We start from the raw sequence: 14,287 nt of genomic DNA on the forward strand, positions 1-14,287 counted from the left end.
TCACATTCATTCACTAAAGCTCTGACCGGTTAACTAATAGATTCATAGCTGCTTGTAATTTCAGTCCAGATTTTTAACCATTTTTAGTCCATCTGATTTGTAGGTAATGTGTATTGTACTTCTCTCTTTCTGCTTATTGAAATACCTTAGATATTATATTAATTTACATTTGTTCTTGTGTAATATGAGTAATCTCTCCTCACCAGGTTTGACCTCCCCTTTGACCCCTAGCACGGCTGTGAATCCTTTATCAGGTCTCTTAGTCATCTTTATCTAGTTAGCAAATATAAGTAAAACAAATAGAGTAGCTTATCTTCTCCATGTTTTTTTCCCATCACAAATTTGCCTCATTACAAAAAGAGGTTGATATTTGATTGATTAAAATCAACCCATTTAAATGTATTTTTGTATAATCAGATCCAATGATTTGCTTTGCATCAGGGTCGACTGTTTGCTGTACTTTGACCACTGACACCCCAGCGAGTCCAACTGAAAGTAAGTATAGCCAATAGGTTTCATTTAGTTTGCTAAATATTTTTGTCTATTAAAGCATAAACCAGTTTTGCAAATATAGCCAAATGTAAATTCAGTCAAAGGTTTAGGATTAATCAAACAATTTGTTTATTCTTAGAAATATTTACATAACTCTGTTATTAAACTGTCCTTCTCTCTTGCATGTGCCCAGGAGGTCAAAGCTCCACAGAAAGTGATGTGGAATCAAACAGTCAAGAAAGCATTCTGGGTAAGTATCCTTTTCGAGCTGTCTTTTCTCACACATATGAAAACAGAGCTGTGCAAATTATCTTAGAAGAACAATAATGTGGTCCAAGAGCTAATGACCTCTCCCGATGTCATCATGTCACCAAATAGTGGGGCAATTATGGCAGGCAGCAGTGAGTGTGGCTTCTGGAGTGGCCGTGTTCCTGGTAGGATTGACAGCTGTCTGTCTCTGCAGGAGGATCAGTGAGTACATTTGATTCTGCAAAACAAATCATTTGCAAATTTACCGTGCTGATATTAATGTAAGTTCCTTTGGCATGGGTTAATTTATCATCTCATTGTGATCATATTGTATAGGTTAGACTATATTCAATATAATTAATTTAGCCTCATTTGTTTTTCAGAGAAAAACTATTCCCAGAGGTAAGAATTCTCCTTGTGAATATGATGCAGATTGTATCAACCTTTAGTTCTGTATTGTCCATGATGAGATGCTCTTACCACAACCTTCTTATACTTTTATGTTGTACAGACCTACAGCCAGACAGGATGATCACAGCCAATGTATGTTCCAAACAAAATACATCAACATAGACACACATACAACTTACCTAACTATATACAGGCATGTACAAACACTGTAATTCCATTTTCATTGTGTTTCAGTTGTAGATAATTTGGTGTCTATGGGAGCGGTGAGCAGCGGAGTCATGGTGAATATTCTTTATTACAGTGGTATCTGTACACATATACCCCTCTGGCAGAGGAGGCTGGTGGGATGAGTTATAGGAGGACAGGCTCATTGTAATGATTGTAATGGATTTAATAGGACGGAGTCAAACAAATCAAACACATCAAAACTACATGTTGACTACATTCTATTCATTCCATTTCAACGATTACAATGAGACCGTCCTCCTATAACTCCTCTCACCAGCATCCTCTGCCCTCTGACTGTCTGATCTGAGGATCAAGACCTTAATGTTACATTAGTAGTGCTTCAACATATGAATGTTCAAAGTATCAAGCCAACAGCTGTATTTATTTACAGAGTTATATGGTAATTTGTATTTATTACCAAATAAGATGTTTGTCACCAGAAATAATTTCTTAATACATTAATTAATGTTAAACCTTGTAAATGTGTTCCTAAGTAGGTACAGAGTTTAGTCGTATAAACAATGTTTTATCAAATAACCTACATCTTGCATTGGACATGTGTAGACCTCAGAATGACACAAAACCGACAAACACTTCATGTAATACAGAGGGTGCCGTTCATGTCACGAGTTAGAGAGTTGAATAGACAGACAGTTTTTAGAGTATAGGATAAAAAGTCTCTTCTCTCTCTTCTTCTCTCTCTACTATAGGTGGATTCAGGTGCTGGAATCGATTCTCAGATCCATTCTGTACTGTCCACGTTCATGCCCTCAGGTTTGTCCCTCAGAACTTGGGACCATCTGCAAGTGCACAGCTACTGTACATGCTTAAACGTTGGGCCTAACCTTATCAACCATATCAAAATGCATATATGACACTTAAAACAGAAATTAATGTGTCTGAGCATCAGCAGTGTGAGAATAGAGCTGTAGATCTGCAGGGTGGTTTGAGACATAAGGAGAAGTGTGAAATGACATCAAGCCCTGTTACTTGCACTTCTTCTGTTTGGCTGTTACTAACGCAATAGGGCAAACTCGACTAAGTAACACACATGCAATGCAGACATGTAAAATACACATGACCCCCCTCAAACACACACTCATACATACATACACAACCTCTTACTCATGGAATTGTCTCTCTCTGTGATGTGCAGGTCCCGTTGATGTGGATACACAGGCATTTGCAAATAAACATGTAAGTACAGCACAAATGTCCTATTCATTGTAATATATTATATTGTTATATTATTAACATTATATGTAGCATTGTTTTCACAGACAGACTGACTAGAGGATAAAAGTATCTCTCTTTCTCTCACTGTGTTTCATGACTTTCAGTTTAAGATTGGTGTTACATCCTCATAAACAAACCTTATGAATTACATTTACTGTACTGTAGATTCAAAGCCCTAAAGTAAATCTGTTTCTTTCCTCTAGTCTGATACGTACCACGTATACAGCTCAATCCCCGACAGACCAGCAACCTCAGCCCAGCCGGATGGGTTGTACAGTCTGCAGGCACACTGAAACTACACCACTGGCTCTCTGTAGCTATGTCTCACACATCTCACACAAATACATTCTTTCTCATATGATATCCTTTATCACACATCCAGTTCCTGTAAATAAGTTGCCTAACAGGTAATATATCTACTGTATTACACATGGACAACTGACTTCTGTTACATGTCTATCCATAAAATCTGTTACTGTATTAATATTTTTATTTTGGGGTTTTTGGAGGGGTCCGGGGCATACTCCCCTTTGAGCATTTTTCTTATTTCTTCTCCCTAGTAAATGCTAAATCTACTGTATTTATGTATATTATGTTGACTGTTTGATACCTCCTTCCATAACAGTTGGATACAATTAATTTCCTATTGGGCAAAACATAATCCAAAACACAACCAAAACAAACTGCAAATGCATACAAACTCAAGTTTGTTGAGTCACAAACTTGATGCATTTATTGGGTTTAAAGAATTTAGGACCAAAATACATAATGTTTGACTACTTTAATACACTATAAATTAATTTGTCCAAATACTTATGACTTCTTGAATTGGGGGGACTATATACATAAAGTGTTTTTATATCTAAATGGTAAAACATACAATACCTTCAGAAAGTATTCACACCCCTTGACTTTTTCCAAATTCTGTTATGTTACAGCCTGAATTTAAAATGTATGAAATTTAGATTTTTTTGTTACTGGCCTACACACAATACCGCATAATATCAAAGTGGAATTATGTTGAAAAAAAAAAAATGAAAAAAAAAGTGTCAATAAGTATTCAATTCCTTTGTTATGTAAATCCAAAATAAGTCGAATAATACATTACATGGACTCACTCTGTGTGCAATAATAGTGTTTAACATGATTTTTAATGACTACCTCATCAATTATCTGTAAAGTCGGGTCAGTCGCGTAGTGAATTTCAAACACAGATTCACCCAAAAAAACAGGGAGGTTGTCTAATGCCTCACAAAGAAGGAAACTTATTGGTAAAAAAGCAGACATTGAATATCCCTTTGAGCAAGGTGAAGTTATTATTTACACATTGGATGGTGTATCAATATACCCACTCACTACAAAGATACTGGCATCATTCCTAACTTAGTTGCCAGAGAGGAAAAAACCCACTCATATAGATTTCACCATGAGGCCAATGGTGACTTTAAAACAGTTACAGAGTTTAATGGCTGTGATAGGAGAAAACTGAGGATGGATCAACAACATTGTAGTTAATCTACCATACTAACCTAAATGACGGAGTGAAAAGAATGAAGCTTGTACCTGTTTGCAACAAGGCACTAAAGTAATACTGCAAATATTGTGCCAAAGCAATTCACTTTTTGTCCTGAATACAAAATGTTATGTTTGGGGCAAATAGAATACAACACATTACTGAGTACCATTCTCCATATGTTCATGCACAGTGGTGGCTGCATCTTGTTATGGGTATACTTGTAATCATTAAGGGACTGGGGAGTTTTTCAGGATAGAAAATAAATGTAATGGAGCTAAACACAGGCAAAGTCCTAGAGGAAAACCTGGTCGAGTCTGCTTTCCACCAGACGCTGGGAGATGAATTCACATTTCAGCAGGATAATAACCTAAAACACAAGGCTAAATATACACTGGAGTTGCTTACCAAGAAGACAGTGAATGTTCCTGAGTGGCAGAGTTACAGTTTTGACTTGAATCTACTTGAAAATCTATGGCAAGACCTGAAAATGGTTGTCTAGCACTGATCAACAACCAATTGGACAGAGCTTGAAGAAATGTGAAAAGAATAATGGGGAAATGTTGCATAATCCAGGTGTGGAAAGCTCTTAGAGACTTAGAGACCCAGAAAGACTCACAGCTGTAATCGCGGCCAAAGGTGCTTCTACAAAGTATTGACTCAGTGGTGTAAATACTTATCTAAATGAGATACTTCTGTATTTCATTTTCAAAAATGTAGCAAAAATGACAAAAAACATGTTTTCACTTTGTCATAATGGGGTATTGTGTGTAGATGTGTGAGATTTAATAATTTTTTAATACATTTTGAATTCAGGCTGTAACACAACAAAATGTGTATTAAGTCAAGGGGTATGAATACTTTATGAAAATATCCTCAAATAAAGGGGACATTCTGTACTGTCGCCTTATATAAACATTCTATCTTAAATCTAAAATACTGGAGTATAGAGCCATATATATTTTTTGGGCTTCACTGTCCAAATGCATATGGAGGAGAGATTATGACCGATAAATTATTCTGATTGTTCAGATACCCTTACCCCTGAAACATTAGCTCACGCTTGCTGTATGAGTCTGTTGTTTAGGTTTCTGCTCTCTGTGGTTTTGTAGTGAACAAGCTCCACATCTACTTCTCTATTCAAACAATCCTCTGACTCAGTCACACACCTTACTGTGAAGTCAGACTAACAGTATGTAGCTGTCTGACAAATGGCATTGTTCATCCCTGATATGGCTGGTCATCTGTTCTTGGTCATCTTCCTTTTTGGTGAGTTATTTCTACATTTCTACAGTTTCATAATCTGTTTGTGCTACAGGATATTCCTCTTCTTCTCTCCCCTCTTTTAGTCTTTTACTTTAGGAACTCTTGATATTTTTGAATCTCATGACTATGATGAGTGTCTTGTATCTTATTCCATTAATCATCTTATTTATTTCTCGCTATCATTATTTTACATTTTGTTCAGAAAATGATGGCCATTGCTTGATCCCCATTAATGCATTACAGTAGATTATGCCACTTTACCAACTTGTGTGAAGTGTTCAGGTATCTCATGTAGAATTTGTTTTTTTAGAATGTCAGACGATAACATATTTTATAATTTCTAGATACCTTCCAATCCATCAAAGCCCAAGGTCAGTATCATAATTATGAGTTTTTAGTTACCCTGGAAAAATATAATAATAATCATGGTATTTATTCTTATCAATCAAACGTAACATTAGCTGATAGCGTATCCATATGACACTATGAATTCAACAGGAATGACTGATAAATGATGAATACAATACAGTGCTGAAGGTTGGCAGTTTAAATCCGTATACAGTGAACCTACTTCTGTCCAAATTCAGGGTAAAACAAATGTCTATAGCTGTAAACACTGCAAACACTGTACTGCTCAATTGGTCCTCTAGAAATACGTTATTATTGTCTTTTGTAAAGAGCCGTTGCATGAAGCAATATATTATATTCCCATTATTTCCCATACTATCGCTGGGAATTATTCTCAAAGATCTAGGGTCTGAAAAAACGAAGTGTGATTGTTTTATGTTTAACGGCTGACAGTACATTTCCCAAACCAGTAACAAAATGCTCAGTTCCTCTGTCCTCTCAGATCTTCCTCAACACAGTCTGGAATATTTTTATGTATGTTGTAATAAGCCATTACTTAAAACAATATATATTTCACATACTATCATTATATGAACGAATGGACCTTATTATCAAAATCCTTTAGTCTCAATAAACATGAAGATAAATGTTTTTAGACATTAAATGTTGATGGATTTACTTGATTTTATAATAGACATGCATATTTAAATCCAATTCAATGGTTGTCAGTAAATTTCTCAAAACAAGTCAAACATTTGAAATACTCCTCTCTTCTGATCTTACAGGCCCTCCTCTTCCCAGGTTGACAGTGAGTCCTGCAGTCATCAGAGAGAGAGACTCAGTTCAGCTGAGCTGTGAGACTCCTCCATCCGTCTCCGTGTCTCAGTGTTATCTCTTCACTGAGAAGGGAGACATCAAACCATCCTGTCAGCAGACACTCACAGGGACTGAGCTCCTCTCGTGGTCAGATCAACATTCACCTGCTGTGGTCAACGTGAGATGTTACTACTATGCTGTAGGGAGTTATAACCCATCCTTTCACAGTGATCCTGTCTCGGTCACTGTCCAAGGTAAGCAGGTTATTTACATAATTGTAAACATGACCCTCCTTTTATATCTTACCATATTCTGAGATTCAATCAGCAACAATACACTAACCTGCAACAATATAATTCTGATTTCAAAGACAATGTTTCACAAAATGATTTACTGTCTTTTTACAATCTAGAAGTAATTTGAAGTGATGAATCATGTTCTTGAAATGCTCAGGTCTGTTACACATGAAGATTTTATGTACATAGTAATCTGTTGAATATTAGATTGACATACTATTTCCCTCTGAACTCACAGTCCCTCCTCAGCTGACAGTGAGTCCTGAAGTCATCAGGGATACAGACACAGTTCAGCTGAGATGTCACACTTCTCAATCTACCTCTGTGTCTCAGTGTTACTTCTCCATAGAGGAAAGAAAACATTTCCAACATACCACATCCTGTCATCATTCACTCACAGGGACCAAGCTGCTTGAATGGGCAGGTCGTGGTCCAACCACCAAGGTCAACATGAGATGTATCTACTATGATGTAGAGATGTCTATCTACTCTCCTTACAGTGACCCTGTCTCAGTCACTCTCCTGGGTAAGCGGGGTATGTATTATTATACCCCAGTGTTTTTCTATTCTGGTTCAAGATTAACACACCAGATTATTTTATATTATTTATATAATATACATTTTAAATACTGACTGAAGCAATAAGAGATGAAGTTATGCACTTTTAGATTTGAGGGTTTATTTCATGCAATGTATTTTAGCAAACTGTTGAAAGTGGTTTACTTCCTGATTCTGACATTACAGACCTCCCTCAGCCCAGGCTGACAGTGAGTTCTACAGTCATCAGAGAGAGAGACTCAGTTCAGCTGAGCTGTGACGCTCCTCCATCTGTCTCTGTGTCTCAGTGTTACTTCCACACAGAGGGGAGAGATCCTAAACCCTCACCCTGTACGAGGTCACTCACGGGGGCTGAGCTGCTCTCGTGGGCAGGTGAACGTTTATCTGCTGAGGTCAAACTGAGATGTTTTTACACAGTAGAGACTCACTATCCATCAACGCACAGTCATCCTGCGCCTATCACTATTCTTGGTAAAATAGTATTATTATTATGAATACACTGATCTGATTGGCTCACTGTAATCAGATTGGAATATGTAATGTCATGCTAACATATACAGACTATTTAGTTCTTACTCTTTTTGTTATCTAGTACAGAAAGAGGTGTGTATTCTCATTAACCTACAGTATGGACAGTTATTGATGTGTTCTCCTCACAGGTAAACTGCAGAAACCAGACATTAGTGTCAATGACGAATCTTCTCATGACATCACCATTATTTGTGTACTTCCTGAGTCTGTCAGTGATGGTCATAGCTGTAACCTGTACACTGGAGACCAGCCTCAGGCCTACAAAGAGGCTTGGGTCGGGAGATTTAACGCAACATTATCCAAACTATTCTGTACCTTCCGTGTCACTAAGAATGATCTGTTCAGGCATCTGCAGTTGGAGAGAGATGTGAGCTGTGACTATAGAGTGAACACAGGATCACACTCTCTGTCTCCCCGCAGTGATAAATACATTATTACAGGTAAGATACTTACAGAAATATGTATGAAATACATATATACTGTATGTAAATTTTTTAAGGGCAGGTTTATTAGTATGGGCAAAAACTTGTTGAATAAACATTGTTTATACCTCTTTTTAACAAAAAAATATTTTTTTCCTTCTGATGGCATTAAATCAACGTGGAAAATGTATTGGATTTGCCAAAATAATTTTGTGAATGTTGGTCTTTTTTTCATCCAACATTGAACCTAAATCCAATGACATGGATGAAATGTTGTTGATTTCACTTTGAATTCACATTAGTTGACAACTCAATCAAATGTAAATCAAAACGAGGTGTAGAACTGACGTCTGTGCCCATTGGGCAAATGCTTAATTTATTGCTAACTTATTTTGAACAAATGAATTAATTTTAATTCATGTTTTTAAATCACAGTCCAAGTTAATTCAAAATAGTTATACAAATCACAAGTCCATGTCATGTTTATGACCATCATGATTTGACCTTGCATAGTGAAAGACTGCGGGCTCTACAATATATTGTTATGTGCAGAATAGTCTGCCTTGTAGTTCATTAAGTCGTTGTCCTCTCCCAACAGGTCAGAAACCAAATATTACAGTTAGTCTGAAAGAGAACCTCATCATCACCTGTTTAATTCCTGGCTCTGTCAGTAATGACACCACCTGTAACCTGTATGTTGGAGAGCAGAGTAAGCGTCTTTTTAGAGCACACGTCTGGAAGAAGAAACACACAGATTCCAAATACTGGTTCTGTCAATTCTCTGTGGACGAGAATGATCTTATTAGAAGTCTACAGTCAGTGAGGCGTAAGGAGGTGAGCTGTGACTACAGAATGAGCTCAGGACCAAACTCTCTCTCACCACGCAGTGATGGGTACAGCTTTACAGGTGAGTCATTATCTATAAGGTAAGAATCTATCAGTGCTGCAGGTCTTCATGATCTGACTACCCTTTGATTTGTTTAATATGACTATATTCATTCTGACCCTGCCTCCCCCACTAACTCAATAACTCACTCATCTTTGCTCGCTCCTTGGAGCACAGCACCTTGACATATGGATCTCCACACTGTCTTATTCTGGGCCAGGTCCCAGGCTGATCTGGTGTTGAGTCCCAGGTTGTGTAGTTTAAATTCTTTGTTGAACTGGTTCAGTGTTTAGATTGTATCTATGCACTGTTAGGCTTCTGCTGTTAGATACATGGTGACCTTATTCTAGGAAGCTGTTAACAACAATCAACACCGTATCTGTCCTGAAAGACTTTATCACCTTATGAATTGGTCTTATTTCTCCTCATTATAGAGATGATATAATCTACCAGGGCTAGAAGCAATCTGTCCATAGTAAATGTGATAGTCCTACTTTGCCCACTTTGAATAGATAAGTCATGAAGGTATTTCAAAAGGCCAACAACACCATGATAATCAATAATACGATCATTAATAACATGCTAATTTCATTAATATGTGTTTTCTCAGTGGGTTTGACTCAAGGTCCTAGATCTACTTTGCCTACCAGCACGACAGTGAGTCCTACAGAAGGTGTGTTGGGCCTCTAAATGACCATCTCTGCAAATATATATATATAATTATACAGTCAAGAGTTTAGATTACAGGTCTGTAAAATTAAGAGACCAACATTATATAATACCTTATTCTTGTGTAATTATATTGCTTCCCACTAGTTTCGACTGTTACTTCTACTTTGACCCCAGACACCACAGTGAGATCAACTACCAGTAAGTAGGCCCACTAATTTTAACTTACATGTATATTTTTGTTAACATTAATTCACTAAAGCTCCATCCGATTTATGAATTGACCCATTCTTTGCTGCTTGTAATTTCAGTCCAGATGTGTGTACTTTTAGTCCATCTGATTTGTAGGTAATGTGTAGTGTACTTCTCTCTTTATGCTTATTGAATGACCTTAGATATTAAATTAATTTATGTTTGTTCTTGTGTAATCTCTTCTCACTAGGTTTGACCTCTCCTTTGACCCCCAGCACAGCAGTGAATCCTACATCAGGTGTGTTGGTCATCTTTCTCTAGTTAGCAGAAAGGACCTAAACAAATAGGCTAGATTTATTTTACTCAGGTTTTTACTCCTAATTTCCCCTGATTAAAAAAATAGGTTTATATCTCATTAATTAAATCAACTCATTTAAATACCTTCATTTTTGTATAATCAGATCCAATGACTTTGCTTTGCACCAGGTTCGACCGCTAGTTCTACTTTGACAACTGACACCCCAAAGAGTCCACATGATTTTAGTTTAGTGGCGTAATAAGTTGTGTTGTGTGTTAACTGTTATTAAACAGTCTCTCTCTTGCGTGTGCCCAGGAGGTCAAAGCTCCACAGAAAGCGTTCTGGGTAAGCATCCATCTCTAGCTGACTACCTGTCTTTTCTCAGACAAATTAGACATTTACAGGAAGGAAGTGAAGTTTACAATAAAAAAATATTCTATATTATTCTCAGAAAATAAAATGTCTATCTCCAACTCCATTACCATGTAGGTCCATTGCTTGTTCAAGAGGTGTTGATATCTGATAGAGTTTTGGTTAATACATCCCATGCCTCAATTGTATTTTCCCGAGCTTTGTTTATCATGGCCACTGATCGCTCTATACGAACAATATCTTGAAAATATGAAAACCGTGTTTGAGGCAAGAGGATTGTAGGGGTAATCCACTAAGGATAACCTTTTTTGCTGTTGTTAACCCAGCATTAATGATTATTTTCTGAACCAGTTATCATTCAACAAAAATTAAGGTGGATATTCACAGGGAAACACATTTTTGTAAGGACATTTGGAACATGTGAACAGAACTAGGACACCACAGGACATTCCCAAAACATTAGTGTTACAACAGTATTCATACAGCATCTCTCACATATTGGAGTAGGAATCAGCTTCATCTTAAAACACTTAATGGTGTTGCATAACTTCTATGTATAAGCTGGTGTGCTGGGTTTTTAGAGGTAACAAATACATTTTCCTAAATGGTATCCCAGTTCAGGTCAGGCCCCAATCCCTGCATTTCACGGTTCCATACTAGAGGGACACCCAATGTAGAGCATTTAACAGACAGCAGGCAATCATAAGTGGCAGAGACCATTCTAGAAGTTAATGAAGGGAATATCCATGTAAGCATTATGTGGGATGTTAACAGGGCATCCCATGGTACACCATAAGCTTTTAAGGTTCTGGGTTTTAACAGTAATATGCCAAATTATGTAATTGTGAGCATTTAATCTTTCTACTGACTGAGTTGTGTTGTTCTCTAACAGAAATAATGAATACCTTTCTTCTTGTGTAATTAGATACAGAATTGACTTGTATTACTTTCCAGCAGTTTCGACTGTTACTTCTCCTTTGACCCCTGACATCACAGTGAGACCAACTAGTAAGTATCCCTTACTTTACAATTACATTTTTAGTTCACTCTCATTCACTAAAGCTCCAACAGGTTTACTCATAGACTTATTCATGGCTGCTTGTATGGTCACTCTACTTTGTTGTACTTTTCTTAGATATGAATGGCCCCCGGAGGGGATGGCTGCCGTTTTACGGGTTCCTAACCAATTGTGTCATTCTGGGTGTTTTTTGTTGTTGCGTTGTTTGTAACTTGTTTTGTACATAATGTTTCTGCCACCGTCTCTTATGACCGAAAAGAGTTTCTGGACAATAAGAACAGCGATTACTCACTGGGCGAAGATTTTTTCTTTAATGAATTGAAGGAGAAAGATCATTCACATGAAGAGGAGACGCCGATACAGTGGCCGCAAATCCTGATGCTTGGTGAAATTCCATCTGCAAGTCAATAATCCTGCTTTACCATCCATATCTTATGTTTCACTGAGTCATGGCTGAACGAGAACATGGATCATATACAGTTGGCTGGGTTTTCCGTGCATCGGCAAGATTGAACAATACACCTCCAGTAAGACGAAGGCTGGTGGTCTGTGTCTATTTGTCAATAACAACTGGTGCGCAATCTCTAATATTAAGGAAGTCGAGAGGTTTTCCTCGTCTGAGGTAGAATATCTCATGATAAGCTGTAGACCACACTATTTACCAAGAATGCTCATCCAGAAGCAGCGCTCCTAGTGGTAAAATATTTTACCTAATTTCTACCAGCATGTCAAATGTGCAAACAGAGGGAAAAAAATCTCTAGACCACCTTTACTCCACATACAGATATGCATACAAATAGCTCCCTCGCCCTCCATTTGGCAAATCTGACCATAATTCTATCCTCCTGATTCCTGCTAACAAGAAAAAACGCAAGCAGGACTTACCAGTGACTCGCTCATTACGGAAGTGGTCAGAATACACGCATACTAAGCTACAGGACTGTTTTGCTAGCACAGACTGGAATATGTTTTGGGATTCATCCGATGGCATTGAGAAGTACACCACATCATTCACTGACTTCATCTGTACGTACATATTCCAACCAGAAGCCATGGATTACAGGCAACATCCGCACTGAGCAAAAAGCTAGAGCTGCCGCTTTCAAGGAACGGGACACTAATCCGGATGCTTATAATAAATCCCGCTATGCCCTCAGACGAACCATCAAACAGGCAAAGCAGTAATACAGGGCTAAGATTGAATCTTACTACACTGGCTCTGACGCTCGTCGGATGTGGCAGATTTGCGGATTACAATGTAAACCCAACCGTGAGCTGCCCAGTGACGAAAGCCTACCAAACGAGCTAAATTCCTTCTATGTTTGCTTCAAGGCAAGCAACACTGAACCATGCATGAGATCATCAGCTGTTTCGGATGACTGTGAGATCACTCTCTCCGTAGCCGATGTGAGTAAGACCTTTAAACAGGTCAACATTCACAAGGTTGCAGGGCCAGATGGATTACCAGGACGCATACTGAGAGCATGCACTGACCAACTGGCATGTGTCTTCACTGACATTTTCAACCTCCCCCTGACCGAGTCTGTAATACCGACATGTTTCAAGCAGACCACCATATTCCCTGTGCCCGAGAACACCAAGGTAACCTGCATAAATGACTACTGGCCCATAGCAGTCACATCGGTATCCATGACGTGCTTTCAAAGACTGGTCATGGCTCACATCAACACCATCAACCCAGAAACCCTAGACCCACTACAATTCACATACCGCTCCAACAGATCCACAAATGACGCAATCGCTATTGGTCTCCACACTGCCTTTTCCCACCTGGACAAAAGGAACACCTACGTGAGAATGAAGTTTGCTGACTAAAGCTCAGCGTTCAACACCATAGTTCCCCTTCAAGCTCATCACTAAAATAAGTACCCAGGGCCTAAAATCCTTCCTCTGCAACTGGAGCCTGGACTTCCTGATGGGCAGCCCCCAGGTTGTAAGGGTAGGCAACAACAAAATCTGCCTCATTGATCCTCAACACAGGGGCCTGTCAAAGGTGCGTGTTGAGTCCCCTCGTGTACTACCTGTTCACCCACAACTGCGTGGTCATGTACGTCTCCAACACCAACATCATTAAGTTTGCCGACGACAGAATGGTGGTAGGCCTGATCACCGACAATGATGAGACAGCCTATAGGGATTAGGTCAGAGACCTGGCAGTGTGATGCCAAGACAACAAGCACGCTCCCATTCACATTGACGGGGCTGTTATTTGATATGAAACAAATGTACATTTCTCTTCTCATCTCTTCTCACCAGGTTTGACCTCTCCTTTGGCCCCCAGCACAGCAGTGAATCCTACATCAGGTGTGTTGGTCATCTTTAGTTAGTACAACTGAGAAAAAAAATACATATTGTCTTACCCAGGTCTTTGTATAATTTTTTCATCACAAATGTGCCTAATTACTAGAAAAGAGGTTGATATTGGATTGATTAAATCATCCCATTAAGATGCCTTATTGTATAAC

The 14,287-nt window shown here is 38.3% G+C and overlaps 1 long non-coding RNA gene across 1 annotated transcript; it reads left to right on the forward strand.

The window, feature by feature from the left end:
* Positions 1-406: 406 nt before the first annotated feature.
* Positions 407-958, forward strand: LOC120063461. Its single transcript, XR_005478505.1, has 3 exons — positions 407-495; positions 686-742; positions 871-958. It is a non-coding gene; the product is annotated as an uncharacterized LOC120063461 (long non-coding RNA).
* The last annotated feature ends 13,329 nt before the right edge of the window (positions 959-14,287 follow it).

The sequence above is a fragment of the Salvelinus namaycush genome, chromosome 2, assembly GCF_016432855.1.
Source record: "Salvelinus namaycush isolate Seneca chromosome 2, SaNama_1.0, whole genome shotgun sequence".
In the NCBI taxonomy this organism is placed as follows: domain Eukaryota; kingdom Metazoa; phylum Chordata; class Actinopteri; order Salmoniformes; family Salmonidae; genus Salvelinus; species Salvelinus namaycush.